Here is a 15,050-nt window from a genome sequence, read left to right as displayed (position 1 = left end):
AACCTCAAGTGGTAAGCAATCGAATCAATTGATTTTATACAATATCACTGTATGATAAAAGTGCATTGATTGAGGTCTTTTCTGAAAGCACATGACACGGTGGTGATTAATGGTATTGTGAAACGTATGTATTAGCACTGTATGAGGAAATATGGGGTACTTAATGATATTATGCTTTAAAATCTGTGGTCAAACGGTGAGAAGCATGTTCCCTCCCCGACAGGGCAGAGAAGGCAGCTATTTTCCTGTCCTCTACCTAAACTAAGCATGGTGGCATCGGAACATACTGGGTGATGGGAAGCTCAGGAGGGGAAAAATATCATGAGGTCATCTGCTTCTTCAAACAACGTCACTGAACTTTGGAAGAAATAATCAAAGACAGAAGTTATCTTTGGCATCAATCACTAGCCAAACATGAGGGAACAGAACTCTTGCAAGCTGAGAAAGATGTGTCCTTCAACCAAGCAGGGGGTTGAAGTCTCTGGAAACTGAATACAGGTGAGAAACCATCTTGACCAAAGCTTATACCTTGATAGATTAAATTTTAGATTTTTAGATGCATGTTTTCACTTTTATTTGCTTGCAACCCTTTCTAACTTTATTCCTTTTATGAGACATCACTTAAGCTGTGTCCTATTGTTAATAAATTTGTTTTATTTTTACTATAACCAACTCAACACCTTTCCCTTCAAACACAGTATTAAGTTAAGTTAACTTAAGTTAATGAGCTGTGATGTGCTTTTGTGTCTCTAAAGGAACAAACAAATCTTATTATTTCTCTGAACTGTCCAGGGAAGAGCTGGAATTTACAGAGCACATGGTTTTGGAAAAATCTGGGACTGGAAGTGGTTGGGGTCACTCTGCATGTTGTAATAAAGGCTTGTGGAAGCCAAGACTGGGGCTGTAGACAGGCTGCTGGGGTCAGAACTACTGAGCCAGGGCTGTCTAGCATAGATACTCAGGGTGTGACCTGCATGCTGGTAGGCTGGCTGTGAGCATCCCAGTCTGGGAGTTGCAGCAGCAAAGGACTGTGAGGCATGTTGAGAACAAAGTATTGGACGGTGATTATAAATAAATGTGAAAAAGCTGTACAATGTATTTTTTCAGGGGCATTGCAAGAGTTAGTTAGGTGTCTGAAAAATGTACTGAGCTCCACAGGTGGAAATTATGTTAGAAGTGCAAAGTGTCCTTCATTATTAATAATAATGATAATTAATAATTCAGGATAGAATTTTCAAGGGGACCTAAGACACAAAACTCTCATTGCATTACAATAGGAGCTGGGCACCTAAATCTCTGTTTCTTTTGAAAATCTTTGCCCTAAACAATACTATTCTATCTAAATCCATGACCTCCTTCACTGTAATATTTGAGCATACCTGAAGAAATACAGAGGCTAAGTTTAGGCACATACAGTTAGTAAGTAGACATTCTAATTTATTTAAGCATTTCAACTCCATGCTGAGACCCATCCAACTATTGTGCTTGTATTTAGGCATGTGAACAATTTCACTGCCCTTAAGCATCACCTGTTAATGGTATTGTACATGCAAGTGCAATAGTATGACCTCTGAGAATGTAATTGCTAAACACAAGAGCATCTATTTGAATACTTTTAAGCCCATTCTGTTCTGAACAGGCACACAGCTATTTTTACAAAGCAGACACTGTTTCTTTATTCACAGGCATAAATCATGAATCTATATATTTCATGGCTTGAAAAATTATTTTTCAGATCTTGTTTTTTGTTTTCTGATCTGCAGTTTCTTGTTCATTTTTTTTTTTCAAACCAAAGAATCCAGCATCTCTAGCTATCACTGGACAGTATATTGAGGTCTTCTGATTTTTTTTTAATTATTATTTTTTTCAGAGAGAGAAAACCATGCACATGAATTAGGCTTTACCTCTGCATTGGGGATGCTGTTTGTCCCCAACCTATTCTGATAGTCCTTATGTTAGCATCTGTGGAAACCAGTGGGCCAGATTTTTCCTGTTATTTCTTGAGAACTGATCCATGTGTCTATGAGTGGCCTTCCGCTTGGAGAAGTCCCATAAATTTCAGGTGGCATTGCTTCCTTCGTATTTGTTCCAAACTAATTTGAGTCTTGAATGAATTATTACCTCTCCCTTAGTCAGTTCTGAGCACAAAACCAGTACTTCCACTGTCCAGTGTTTACTACTTACAACTTATATTCCACAGGGACTCAGGGTGAGAATATTTCAATTTCAATGTGACTTACATTCAGCTTTGTCTCCTGGTGTCAGGGCTCAGTTTGATGTAGATGACAGACTGTCAGAGGGGTGTTGTCTATTGTTTTGTCAGAAGATGTTGTCTTAAAAGCTAGGGGCCAAACTGTGGGATTGACACAAGAATGTGGTGGAGGTGTTACACAGCTGCCCCGCTCTGAGCAGGCTCTACCATTTTGGTACAGCTTGGTACCCCTGTGCCCTCTGGGCTGGGGTGTAGGGTTCCATGGCCATGACTCCTCTCTGCCCCTTGGGGAGCATCAAGGGAACAGTCTTGCACTCCCTAGCTGTAGGGTCTTCAGTTGCAACACACCTTTGCAGGCTGGAGAAGGCAGGGAGAGGCTCCCCATGTGCTCCTTCTGTGCACAAACCTGTTATAATCTGGCCCTAGAAATCTGTCACAAATAAATCTAAGGTGGAGAACTGCTAGGGTTGCTAAATGTGAATTGGCATAGCAGGCTGTTTCACTGTCAGCCTTTTGGGCCAGTTGCAATTCTAGGCTTTGTGGAAATTAACTGGTGACCTACAAGGCACATGTTGTTGCCTCATAGTTTCCCAGATGTGTTATTTAATAAATCTGAAGCCTAATTAAACCACTTTCCCAGTATCTTGTCTTTCTTCCCTGCAGTGTCCAAGACAGTGTATGCATTTACTTTTATAGTCTGCCCTGTGTTGTATGTGTATAGTGTAAAATACATGTAATCCTGTAAAACTGATCTACATTGAAATAAATGTATTTACAGTATTGGGTTGTTTTTTGGAACAAAGAAACCTTATTATCAGTGCATCCTCCAGATTATCTCCAGACTCAGCCTCAAATCAGGAATAAAGACATATATCACTATTGTATCAAGTGCGACTTCCATATTGAATTAATGTGATAGCTTCAAGCTTAAAGCCTGCACTGCTCAGGAAAACTAAGGCCTAAGAATTTGTTCTTTGCTTCTTGATTCTGTTGTGTTTCTGCTGAGTTCTTTTCATGTCTGTATATCCATGCTGTCAGAGTGCTCGGCAGGAGGATGAAAAGCACAGCATTTCCCTTGTGGTGGAAGTTTTAAAAGAAAGTAAAGCATTGTGAATCATCTGAAACAGGAAAGTATATAAGATTCAATTCTCGCCCTTTGTAGTTTAGCTGGTGAATCAACTTGGGCTATTTGAGTACTTTCTGGAATGATGCCTAAAAAATCTTAAAGCAATATTTAGTTATTTCTTTGTGACACTTTGGCTTTTTAAAATCTTTTTTTAATGATGTTCCTTCAAATAATGTGTGGGCAAACATCAGCCATTTCCTGTTGCATGCTATTTTGAGCACATGTGGATTTTGTTTGTTTGTTCATTTTAAACAATACTATATCAGTACCACACACACACACACAGTTTTCCAGGTGCCTTCAGGTCAGCTCTGGAGCTAAAAAATAAGCCAGGTACTGTGGCTACTTTCTTCCTTGCTCTTTCTGAAACTTTCCCTGTCAATTACTTCTGTTTAAAGGTAAAAACAAAACAAATAGGGTTTTCAGATGTTAAAGCTGCTGAAGCTGCTATATTTCTTCCATTCATTTTCCATAATACATGAGAAAAGAGATCATCACTATTTATATACTACTGATCATCTTCAGTACCACAGTTGCCAACTTTCACACAGTAAATAAGCACCCCCGACTTTCACAATAAGCCAAAAATCAAGCTAATCCCATTTCAAAACAAGGCCAAAACAGTCCAATCCTAAGAACCTCAACACTCTGTGACTAGATCCCCCCAGCGTGCAGTCTGGGACTGTGGTGGGCCCTCTGTGCACCCCTGACTTTCTCCCACACTTGCCCCTGCTTGCTCACCCCTTGCCTCTGCTTGCTGGGAGCCAATCAAAAAAAAGAAGAAGAAGAAACAAGCTGCTACAAGCCAAACAAACTGCAAGCCAAAAACTAGCCAACAAGCAACTCACAAGCTAATTAAGCCAAAAAAACAATCCCAATTTCTGCATTTTTTTTTCATGGGTTTGGCATGTCTATTCAGTACCTGGCTGTTCCAGAGCCAGTCACCCCATTGCAGAGAGCACACATTAATAAAATACCTTCTTCCCAGAGCTTTGCTAAAATGCTAACATCCTTCATGGTAAAGTGTGCAAAATAATCTGTAATGGCCAAAGCAACATGCATGTTAATTCCATTGAATTAAATCATGAGGAAAATGTCAGTGATCTGGATTGTTACCCAGGAATCTGTGCCAACAGATCCTTCCTTGGCTAGATCTTCTTGTAGCTAAGAAAGGTGGCAGGGGCCAGTGTCATGTCCAGAGGGTCATGTCACCCCTACCATCCCATGGACACTATATTCAGAAGGTGCCCTGCATAATACTGAGGGCAAATAAAAGGCAGAAATGGAGGTCAATGAGCTGGCTCTTCTTCAAGGCATTGTGTCTCACTTTCCCACCAGATTTCCATGTGCAAATCCAGCTGGGTGTTAAAACAGCACAAAGCTGTACTAATTTTTCCTGGGTCCCCTCAGGCATAGGGGCCAACTCTGTGGGTGCTTCAGGGCTGGAGCACCCACAGAAAACAATAGTTTTCCCCACTGATAAGCTCCTCCACCTCCCCTCCAGCATCTCCCGCTGGCCACAGTCAGGTGTTCAGTGGCATGAAGGAGGCACTGTGCGGGAAGGGGAGGAGTGGGGGCAGAAAGAGGCAGGGAAGGAGCAGAGCAGGGGTGGAACAAGGGGTGGAGTGGGGGCAGGGTCTGAGGCAGAGCAGGGGTCAAGCATCCCTGTGGAAATCACAAAGTTAGTGCCTCTGCCCTCAGGGGCTTCCATGGAGCACATTCACTTTCTATGAGGTTTTACTGTGAAAGTTTCTCACAAGTGAAGATCTTGTAGTTTCAAGTCTCTAGAGCAGGGTTTCTCAACCTGAGGGTCAGAAACAGTCGTCAGGAGATTATGACCACCCTGCCCTTCCCACACTGCTAAATGGGTGGGAGGTCCTAGCTAGACGGGAAGGGCTTCCAGGCATGGGGAACCATGCCATGAAAACGTTGAGAACCACTGTTCTGATGTTTTCATAGCTCCATAAAACAATCATGGGCAACGGTGAATAAGTTGCCAGTTCCCCCTCTATACACTAAAGCAAAATTGAGTTCAAAAAACCAACACTGAATTAAAACAAATTTTGATGATTCTTCTCATTTTCTATCTAAACGCTAACTGTGCAATTACTCTATTGTGCAGTTAATGTGAAAACTTACCTTAGGATTTCAGCAAAATTTAGCTTTCAGTAAGTAATTACTAGAGTCAGAGTTTTATTCTGAAGCATGTTTGCTTTACTAGGCAGTTTTCAAGTTCAAAGAATTTTTCACCAGTTCTGCACAAAGAAGGATGTAATTAGTGATGGTAACATTGTCAATCTTGCAGTTTCTTTACAGAACATACACCCAATGAAATGAGTGTCAGGAAATTGTATGCAGCTTTGGTTGTCGTTGGGTTTTGTTTGCAAAGCCCTTGCAATAGCCTACCTGTTCTCAGCATGGTAACTGTGAACAAGCAGAATGAACTGGCCTTAAATGATTTATAAGAAGGATCCTGGCTTCCTCAGGAATTGTTTTGCTTGACGTAACACCACACTTGTGATGTGATGTATTTGAGTTACACAACAGAAGCACATTGTTACAAATCCTGTTTTCATTTTTACATGGGTGCAAGTTCCACTGACTTCAATAGGAGTTTCCCCATGGAACAGATTTTGGCTCTCTAATTAGTCATCAAACTTTTAGCAGAAACTGCTCCACATGACTTAGGTGACCAATCACACAACATGAGGTTTAATAAATATTCAAAACAAGCAGCCCAGAGACAACCAATAGGCAAATTACTTGTCCATATTATTCAGTGAAATTTATATGAGTTTTATGTTCATTTGCAGGAACTGGGACTGGTTCATGGACAATTTGCTAGCCAACAGGAGTCTAAATTTGTAATAATTACTGTAACAAATAATATGACCAACTTTCACCATCACTATGATGGTGTAGGCACCATTTACTTTTTTTTTATTGTAGATTGTGTCCAAACATGTTGCAAATATTGCAGCTAGCAGATGTTGTCCCCTTTTAATTTGTTTTGTATCACCATTATCTAAAGTCAAAGATTGATTTTGACTGATAATTTTATTTTTAAAGAAGAAATCAAGATTAACTTCTGTATAGTAACAATAATCTACACAGCAGATTGATCATTCGGTAGTAAAAACATGCACAATGAAGGCTTTTATAGGTATGAAAAGTTCTCTGAAAGCAGCAAATGCTTCCAAAATGCATCAGTTCCTTTAGGTCAATGGTATAAGGCATTTGCTATGTCCATTGAATCCACTACATCCCTGCACTGATTCCAGCTTGAAACATAAGCATCTGCTCTGTGCAGCTGTTCATAACTCTGAGGAATGCTATTAATCAAGTTATATTTTTCATCTCCAAATAAAAATATTTAACTGTGAAATGGTCAATTATAACTCAATAAACAAAATGACTGGGAGCCAACAGCATCTGACTGTATCCCTTCATTGTTCTTTCCTACGGTATCAAATGCTCTGGAAGGAGTGTATTATGGCAGGATAAGAATCAGATTCAAGAAAGAATGTTCTCACCTAATTGAATGATTTAATCCTGAACTTTTAAGAACTCTCTTACACAATTATAGTGGCTCATGAGCACCTTGTTTGATAGGCTCTTTTTAATGTCTACATTTGTCTGTTTTAATGAAGTCATAGAAATTCACCCAAGCAGGAGAAACCTAAACTGGGGAGAGAGGTTGCAAAGCTTGGAGACTGAGCCCTCTTTGAATATAAGGGCAGGTCTACACTGGAAGTGCTACATTCCACCGATGCAGGGTCTTTTTCACATCCCTGAGTGATGTAAGTTAGATCAACTTAAGCGGTAGAGTAGACCTGCCCTAAGTAAAGACCTGCCCTATGCACAACAGGATTCACACAGGATTCACACAATCCCATACACCTATGCAATTCCATCATCATTACTGAAGTGGTACTTTAAGTCCTGAGGCATGGTTCCCCACCCCACCCCCCAAAAAAGTCAAGTGTTATCTACTGCTAAGTGAACAGAAGAGTGGTTAAGTGCAATACACAGTGTAGACCAATAGAGTAAGATAAGAGGAATCAGGAAGAGAGATTAATTTATATTGGATGAATTAGCTACAGTGTTCATTTAATTGTACTTGTTCGCTATCAAAATACATAAGGGCAATCAGGAAAATAGCCCATAGCTTCATAAATAAAAGTGACGAGGCATTACACATTTAAAGAGGGAGCTCAAGGGTCATGGTATCAGATATGACAATATGCTGCAATGTCCTGGACAAACCTTATGGAATTAAGTTAAATGTGATTGAATTAAGTTTAATACTTTGGGGGCCCATTGTATTCCAAGTGGTATTGTTTATATTATTGTGCAATTATATGTAACTTGTCTCGGAGACTTGACTAATATGATCTCTGGGAAGTATTAGGAACTTCAAAGGATTTTTTGGGACAATAAGTGTGAAGTGGATTTCCTAGGAAATACTTGAGGTGAGGGGAATGCAAATGACCCACCTAAAGTCCTTCTTTTTGAAGCTGTACCTTGAGTAGAAATCTATTGTCTGGCTGATTACCTATACAAGGTCTCTTCAGATTGGATAAATGATTGCCTCACAAACCCATGGACATTTCAGTTCTGGGCAAAGGCTATTTATGAACATGAAACCAAATCTCTGTGTGGGGTTCTGAAGGACTCTTCACCTGGCAGAGCTCATGTTGGAGGTGGGATGTTATCTGTTAAGTTTATTAGCATGCATGTAGGCTCTTTTATTGTTTAAATACATTTTCTCTGTAATGCTTTTACCTTGAGAATAAAATGTGCTTGCTTAGAAAGAGCAACATTGTGCCCTTGTTGCCAAGAAGGCTAACAGCATTTTGGGCTGTATAAGTAGGAGCATTGCCAGCAGATCAAGGGACATGATCATTCCCTTCTATTTGGCATTGGTGAGGCCTCATCTGGAGTACTGTGTCCAGCTTGGGGCTCCACACTACAAGAAGGATGTGGAAAAATTGGAATGAGTCCAGCAGAGGGCAACAAAAATGATTAGGGGGCTAGAGCACATGATTTTTGAGGAGAGGCTGAGGAAACTGGGATTATTTAGTCTGCAGAAGAGAAGAACGAGGGGGGATTTAATAGCTGCTTTCAACTATCTGAAAGTGGGTTCCAAAGAGGATGGATCTAGACTGTTCTCAGTGGTACCAGATGACAGAACAAGGAGTAGTGGTCTCAAGTTGCAGTGGGGGAGGTTTAGGTTGGATATTAGGAAAAGCTTTTCACTAGGAGGATGGTGAATCACTGGAATGGGTTACCAGGGAGGTGATGGAATCTCCTTCCTTAGAGGTTTTTAAGATCAGGCTTGACAAAGCCCTGGCTGGGATGATTTAGTTGAGGATTGGTCCTGCTTTGCGCAGGGGGTTGGACTAGATGCTCTCCTGAGGTCCCTTCTGACCCTGATATTCTATGATTCTAAAGAGATGTGTGGTAACTTATACCTATGGGAATTACACTGTGTACAGTCTCTGAAGAGAAGGTGAAAAAAGCCTGTTTAGGCAACCTGTCTTTTGCTGGGGAAACCAGTTGTATGGTCTGGAAATACCCCAGTCAGAAGGGAGAGAGAGAGAGGTGTGTCTCCACCCTAGACAGCCAGTGGCTGGGGAGCTGGAAGCATAGAGTGCGGGGCCATTGCTGGACCATGGGGGGGGGGAGAACGGGACACACGTGCAGTTGCCCTGAACTGACAGCCATCCCCTGTAAAACAACAAGTGCACTTTATTGCATTTTAGAAGATTTTAGAGTAGAGATTAGGCAACAACAAAAAATAAATCAAGCAAACAAAAGTCCACTCTTTACATTTGTTCTTCAATTTAGAAACTGACCTGAATAGATGGTGACATCTAGTCACCTTAGCATAAATTAACTCACTAAACTCATTTTATTTAAATACAAACCCAGGTCTCCAGAAAAAAAAAACAAAAACTACTGCATCTCCAAATTCTTGGACACCCATAAAATTGACCTTTCTTGAAGATTGATAAAACTGATATTTTACTATCACCGTTTTTTCCCCATTTTGCACATAGTGGTACAAGCTCCAGTTCTAGTCATGCCATTTAAAACCACTGGACTTACTGAACGAGGAAATCCTTCATTGTCCCTGCCCTGATGCTTTTTTGTCTCTTCTGACTCATTTGGTATTACAGTAAACTTTTTTTATTCCAGTGGCATAACCTGTATTGCTTTAAATACTATTTATTACAGATTTTATGGTGATACTTTAGGAATAGTTCAGATTTAAAAATAAAGACTTTCACTAAGTGTGTTGTAAAAATTCATCCATTAATAGTATCATACTGCTCAGTCAGGGAAGATCTTCATGGCCTCATTTAAATACTATTAAGATGGTGAAATAAAATGATAGTATTAGCCACATTATAGATATATAATACAGTAGCATTCTGTCTTACCATGATAATAATACCACCTATCTCTTCTTTAGCATTTTTCAGCTGTAGGTTTCAAAAGTTTAGCTCAGCAAAAGCAAACTGTCCTCTCTCTTCAAGGAGCATGATAGTGCACTGTTCATATCTTGTACTCTTTTCATAAGTAAGACTGCTTTTTACACATTTTAATATCATGAGATGGTAGATTCTGATGGTAGATTCTCTGTTATGGTTACTCTTATAACACAGTCATTTTTCATGTACAACTTCACTCTAAGTAGAGGATTACTCAGTCCAAAATGCAGTCTGCACAAAAGGAAGCATAAACACCAGGAGTTCAATTTGGCTGATACTCAATGGTATTGCATAGCAGTACTTTGTGGATGGCCTTTCATATTTTTTAAATATCAAGGATTAGATTCTCTATTGAGAATACCCAATGGTCCAGCCCTCAGGCTCAAGGGAATGTATTGGCTCCCTGACAACTTCACACCCTCCCTTTTGCACTGAGCAGAGCTCAGACCGAGAGAAAAATACTGTTTAATGTTTCTTATGTTTCTGAAGATAACTTTCCAATTGCAGGGCTGCCTCAGATAAACGCACTAATAGGTCTAAAGGAAAACTGGACAGCCTTCATTTATCTCAAAGGAATGGTGACGCTGAAGCCTAATTACACCACTTAAAATGTCAATGTTGTTTACTATTGTACTGTTGATCATTTTAGCAGAAACCTCTACTTGCCCTAAGATTGTGGGAGGAACTTGTGTAAACTGCTCCTGACTCCTTTTGTTCTAATCAGATTCCTGATTGAAACAGCTTGGGATTTCCATTATACATCATTCTGCCCTGAAATACAATACATATTAATGTACTGAAAGTGGTTTTCCTTGGATGAGGGGCTATTAGTTTAGTTCCAAATGTTCTGAAAGCTTTTCAAGTCCCCTGCACTGGAAAATGTCTGTGTTTGATCATAAATTATCCCTCTGCATGGCACCTGTAGAAACAACTTATATCTTAGGGTTTTTAGTTGCATTATCCTCTCATAACTGTATAACCTTTTTTTGAATGTATGAAATGTATTTAAGTTATGGAATTGTTACACTTTAAAACCAGCAAACGACTCAGATTTCTAACTAAGCCTGTTTACTATCTATGATAGAGTGCTTGCCTTGCAAGACCCCACCTGCTATCTTGTTCTGCAGAACACACAGTTTGAATCAAACCTCTTAAAATATGCAGATAAACAGATTGCATTTTAATGGGATCCTATTTAGGAGGCAGGTGGTGCACACTCTGGCTTTCATATAGACCCTATTTCTTTTATATAAGGTTTCTCCTTAGCTTTTACTTCCCGGTTGGCTTTATTTAAACAGGAGTAATCAATTTTTCTTATGTAGGGCTTATTTGAAAATACCCTCCAGGGACAGTAATCGCCTTGGTAAATAGGAATCGCTTGCTGCCTTTCTGGAGGGTAAACTGTGTATCTAGCTGCATATTTTACAATCCTACCAAACCATATTCCTTAAAACAAACTACCCCAAAGTGAAACTAAGGGCTTGTCTATATGGTGGAGTAATGCACACTGTGGGGGTGTGATTTCTAATGCACACTAATGTGTTGAGTATTAGTTGGTCTGTGCAGTGGCTCGGGCCCGCTAAAAGTTCCTGAGTGCTCTTTACCGTAACGCCGTTTGAACTGTTTTGAATGAATAGTGAGATTGTTCACAATCTATTGTTGGTACTTCTGCTACTGCTCCAAAGGGGTCACAGTGCATGCAAACTCAGGGCTGTGGCAAGATGGGAACATAGGAAGTGCCGGATGGGATCAGACCCATGGTCCATGTAGTCCACTGTCCTATTTCCAAGAGTGCCTGTGTCAGATGCTTCAGAGGAAGGTACAAGAAACCTTGTATTAGGCAGATGTAGGAAAATCTGCCCACCACATTGTTTTCTGCTAATTCTGATAGGTAGAGGTCAGTTTAAGCGCAGAAGCATGAGATTTAATATTTCTTTTGTTAGAATTGACCATTATAACTCTGGATAGTCTTGTTATCCATATAAATGTCTAATTCCTGCTTGAATCTTGCTAAGGTTTTAGCCTTAACAACATCCCTGTGGCAATGAGATCCAAGGTCTACATTTTGTCTTTAATTTTGACACTTTTTTTAATTTTATTGATTCAGTTAATTTCAGTTACTTTGGTCAAAGAAAGGAATGTGTCATGCATAACAGCTGTTTCCTTATGTCATCCTCTCCAACTGGCTACATCTAAACTTGCTCATTTTACGAGGTGGGGGAAACAAAAGTATGCCACTGCCATTTCTCTCATTGAGGCTGTTTTGTGCTGAATTACCTGTATTTTCCTCCCCCCTTTGGCATGCAAAAAGGGCAGACTATGGCCTTCTGTAAAAACAAACACTATTTTGATTTAAGCCATTTTTTGGGTCTCCTTGAAACACAGTGTTACCAAAAGGTCACACTTCAATATCTAATGACATCAGATTTCTTTATAGTTGTTACGTGGGTGTAGTGGGCTTTGCTCGGAAGCCAGCAGGTCTAGTGGTCAGGCCATGGCTAAACAGTCTCTACAAGACTTGGGATGGCTCTTCTAGGCAGTAGGCCCAGCAGCCAAGTCACAGTTTGTCACACCCCCTGAGCCCTCTGAGGGGTCTCAGGCAGCTAGAGGAAAAGGGAAGGGTAGGAGGACCCCGGTCATCCCTGTCCACTGGATCCCTGCCCAGGGCCCAAGGGACAGAGGTGAGGTTGGCTCAGTCCTTTCTGGCTGCTACTCCAGCTAAGCCTCCCCGGGCCATTTCTTATCTTCCCTGTTTTCCCTTCAGTTTGGGGATATCTCTATGTATAATTAATTCCACTACCATTTTAACCAATGCCCATCTAGAATAATCCTATTTGAATTAAAGCTGTGAGAAACTCACTAGTTTGGTCATGCAGGCATTCCTAGCAAAGGGTTTTTTTCCTACCCATCCATGTCTACACTGCAAAAAAAGGAGTGTTCTTAATTTGGGTTAAAATAGCAGTGAAGACACTTGGCTTTTAACTTGGGTTAGCAGCATGAATTCAAGACTAGGCTCTCCTACAGGCTTTAACTCTAGCTGCTAACCCACGTTAAAAGCAGAGTTGCTGTGTCTTCACTGCTATTTTAACCCAGATTAGCTAATGTGGGTTAGCTACTCCTAGTTAAGAACTCTCGCAACCTTCAGTTTGAGATTTTGGTTTGAACAAACTTTGAACTTTGCATAACTAATCAAATCACAGAGGTTATGTCTATGCTGCAAGGAGGAGCAAATCCTCCAGCCTGGGTAGACAGACTTGCACCTGCAGGGCTCTGATTAGCATGTTAAAAATAGCTATGTGGACATTGCAACACCCCTGGAGGCTTGGGTTAGCCACCTGAATTCAAGCTCACCCTATCCCCTGCCTCTGAGCTCAGGTGGCAGAGGCTCAAGCTAGCCAATGCCACAACATCTACACAGCTATTTTTTAGCACGCTAGCACAAGTCTGTCTACCTGAGGTGAGAGACTCTCCCCCAGCAGCAGTGGACACAGGCTCTTAATAACATGTATCTGCATTAAATGAAATGTAGTAAATTTTTTGTTATGCTTGAAATTACTTCAGTCGAAGGCCTTCAGCACATACTCACCAGACTTAATATTTTCTAATTTGCTCAAGCTAAGATCCAAAGTTAATTTTACCAAAGGTAAAGATCACAGTTGGTGAGTGAAAGGTATCTGTGTGTGCAGAACCTAAACACAAAGACAATAATTTGAGACAATCAGTTCAGCTAAGATTCCAAATGGATCACAAGGTTGAGACGCTGATATCCAGAGGTTCTCAGGTTATCTGATGATTGCTGGTTTTGCTTGTAACAGCACATGGCAGATCAAAAATCTAGCTACACGTATGCTAATACCCCTGTGACAGCAAAGTCTGTGTACTTTGGAGTAGTGATGGCCAAATTCAGGTAATTAATTTGATCCCCTTTGAAAGAGCACAGATTAAAATGAGTTTTAAGCAAACCTTGAAAGTACTTGTAGTCTCTTATTCTTCCATTGCAAAATGCCACATGAACTAGCAGAACTACTTCAGCTGCTAATATGGAATATAGTAGAAAATGAAAGAGTGCATATATAGATGTATTCATAGTTCCAGACTCTGGCCTCACTTACACCAATATATATCAGGAGTAACTCCTTAGAAATCAATAAAGTTACATTGGTGTAAAGCCAGTGTGACATCAGCATCAGTCTCCTAATATTTTAAAGAGGAACTGCTCTGCAATGCATGAGATGAAAGTAAAATGCTGGTGTAGGGTCAATTAATGATGCATTTGAATAAAGTACAGTGCAAAAGAAATTGTCAACTTGAATAAAGCATAGACCAAAAGTTTCTAGGAGGGAATATTCAGACCAGGCTGGAAGGGAAGAAAAGGAGGAAATGGATAAAGCAAATGGAAAGAGAGAGGCCTCAACAGAGGATAAGAGATAAGAAAGGAAAGCTTGAAAAAGAATACCACATTTTAAATACAGCACAAGATAAATACCAAAGGGACCAGGGTCAGATCTTAGAGTCATACTGTATGTTCATACTGGATCCTTGGGGCCTTAAAATCTAATTACCAGTGGTAGTAAAGTCAGCAAATGCTAATTGTGCAATCTGCCTGCAACCTGGTCTGTGATCAAGGGGTTTGTTAAGCATCAGGTGCTTCTCTCATAACATTTAGCCCAGAGATTAGGGAAGTCACCATTAATTTGGGCTTGAATAGGGACTGGGAGCATCTGACTCACTACAAAAGCCATTTTCCCTCTCTTGTTATGACACCTCCTCATCAATTATTGGGAGTGGAACACATCCACACTGACTGAATTGACCTTGTTAACACTGGTTCTCCACTTGAAAGGCAACTTGCTTCTCTTCATGTGTCAGGATATTTATGGCTGCATCTGTAATTTTCACTCCATGCATCTGAAGAAGTGGGGTATTTTAGCCAAGAAAGTTTATGCCCAAAGCTTAAGTGGGGGGGACGGGGGGGACGGGAGTGATAGCTCAGTGGTTTGAGTATTGGCCTGCTAAACCCAGGGTTGTGACTTCAATCCTTGAGGGAGCCATTTAGGGATCTGGGTCAAAAATTGGGGATTGGTCCTGCTTTGAGCATGGGGTTGAACTAGATGACCTCCTGAGGTCCCTTCCAACCCTGATATTCTATGATTCTATTCTATGAAATCCATTAGTCTTTAAGGTGTCACTGGACACCTCATTGTTTTTGTTAAAT

Source organism: Lepidochelys kempii, chromosome 3 (assembly GCF_965140265.1).
Source record: "Lepidochelys kempii isolate rLepKem1 chromosome 3, rLepKem1.hap2, whole genome shotgun sequence".
Lineage (NCBI taxonomy): Eukaryota > Metazoa > Chordata > Testudines > Cheloniidae > Lepidochelys > Lepidochelys kempii.
This window is presented reverse-complemented; position numbering follows the sequence as displayed.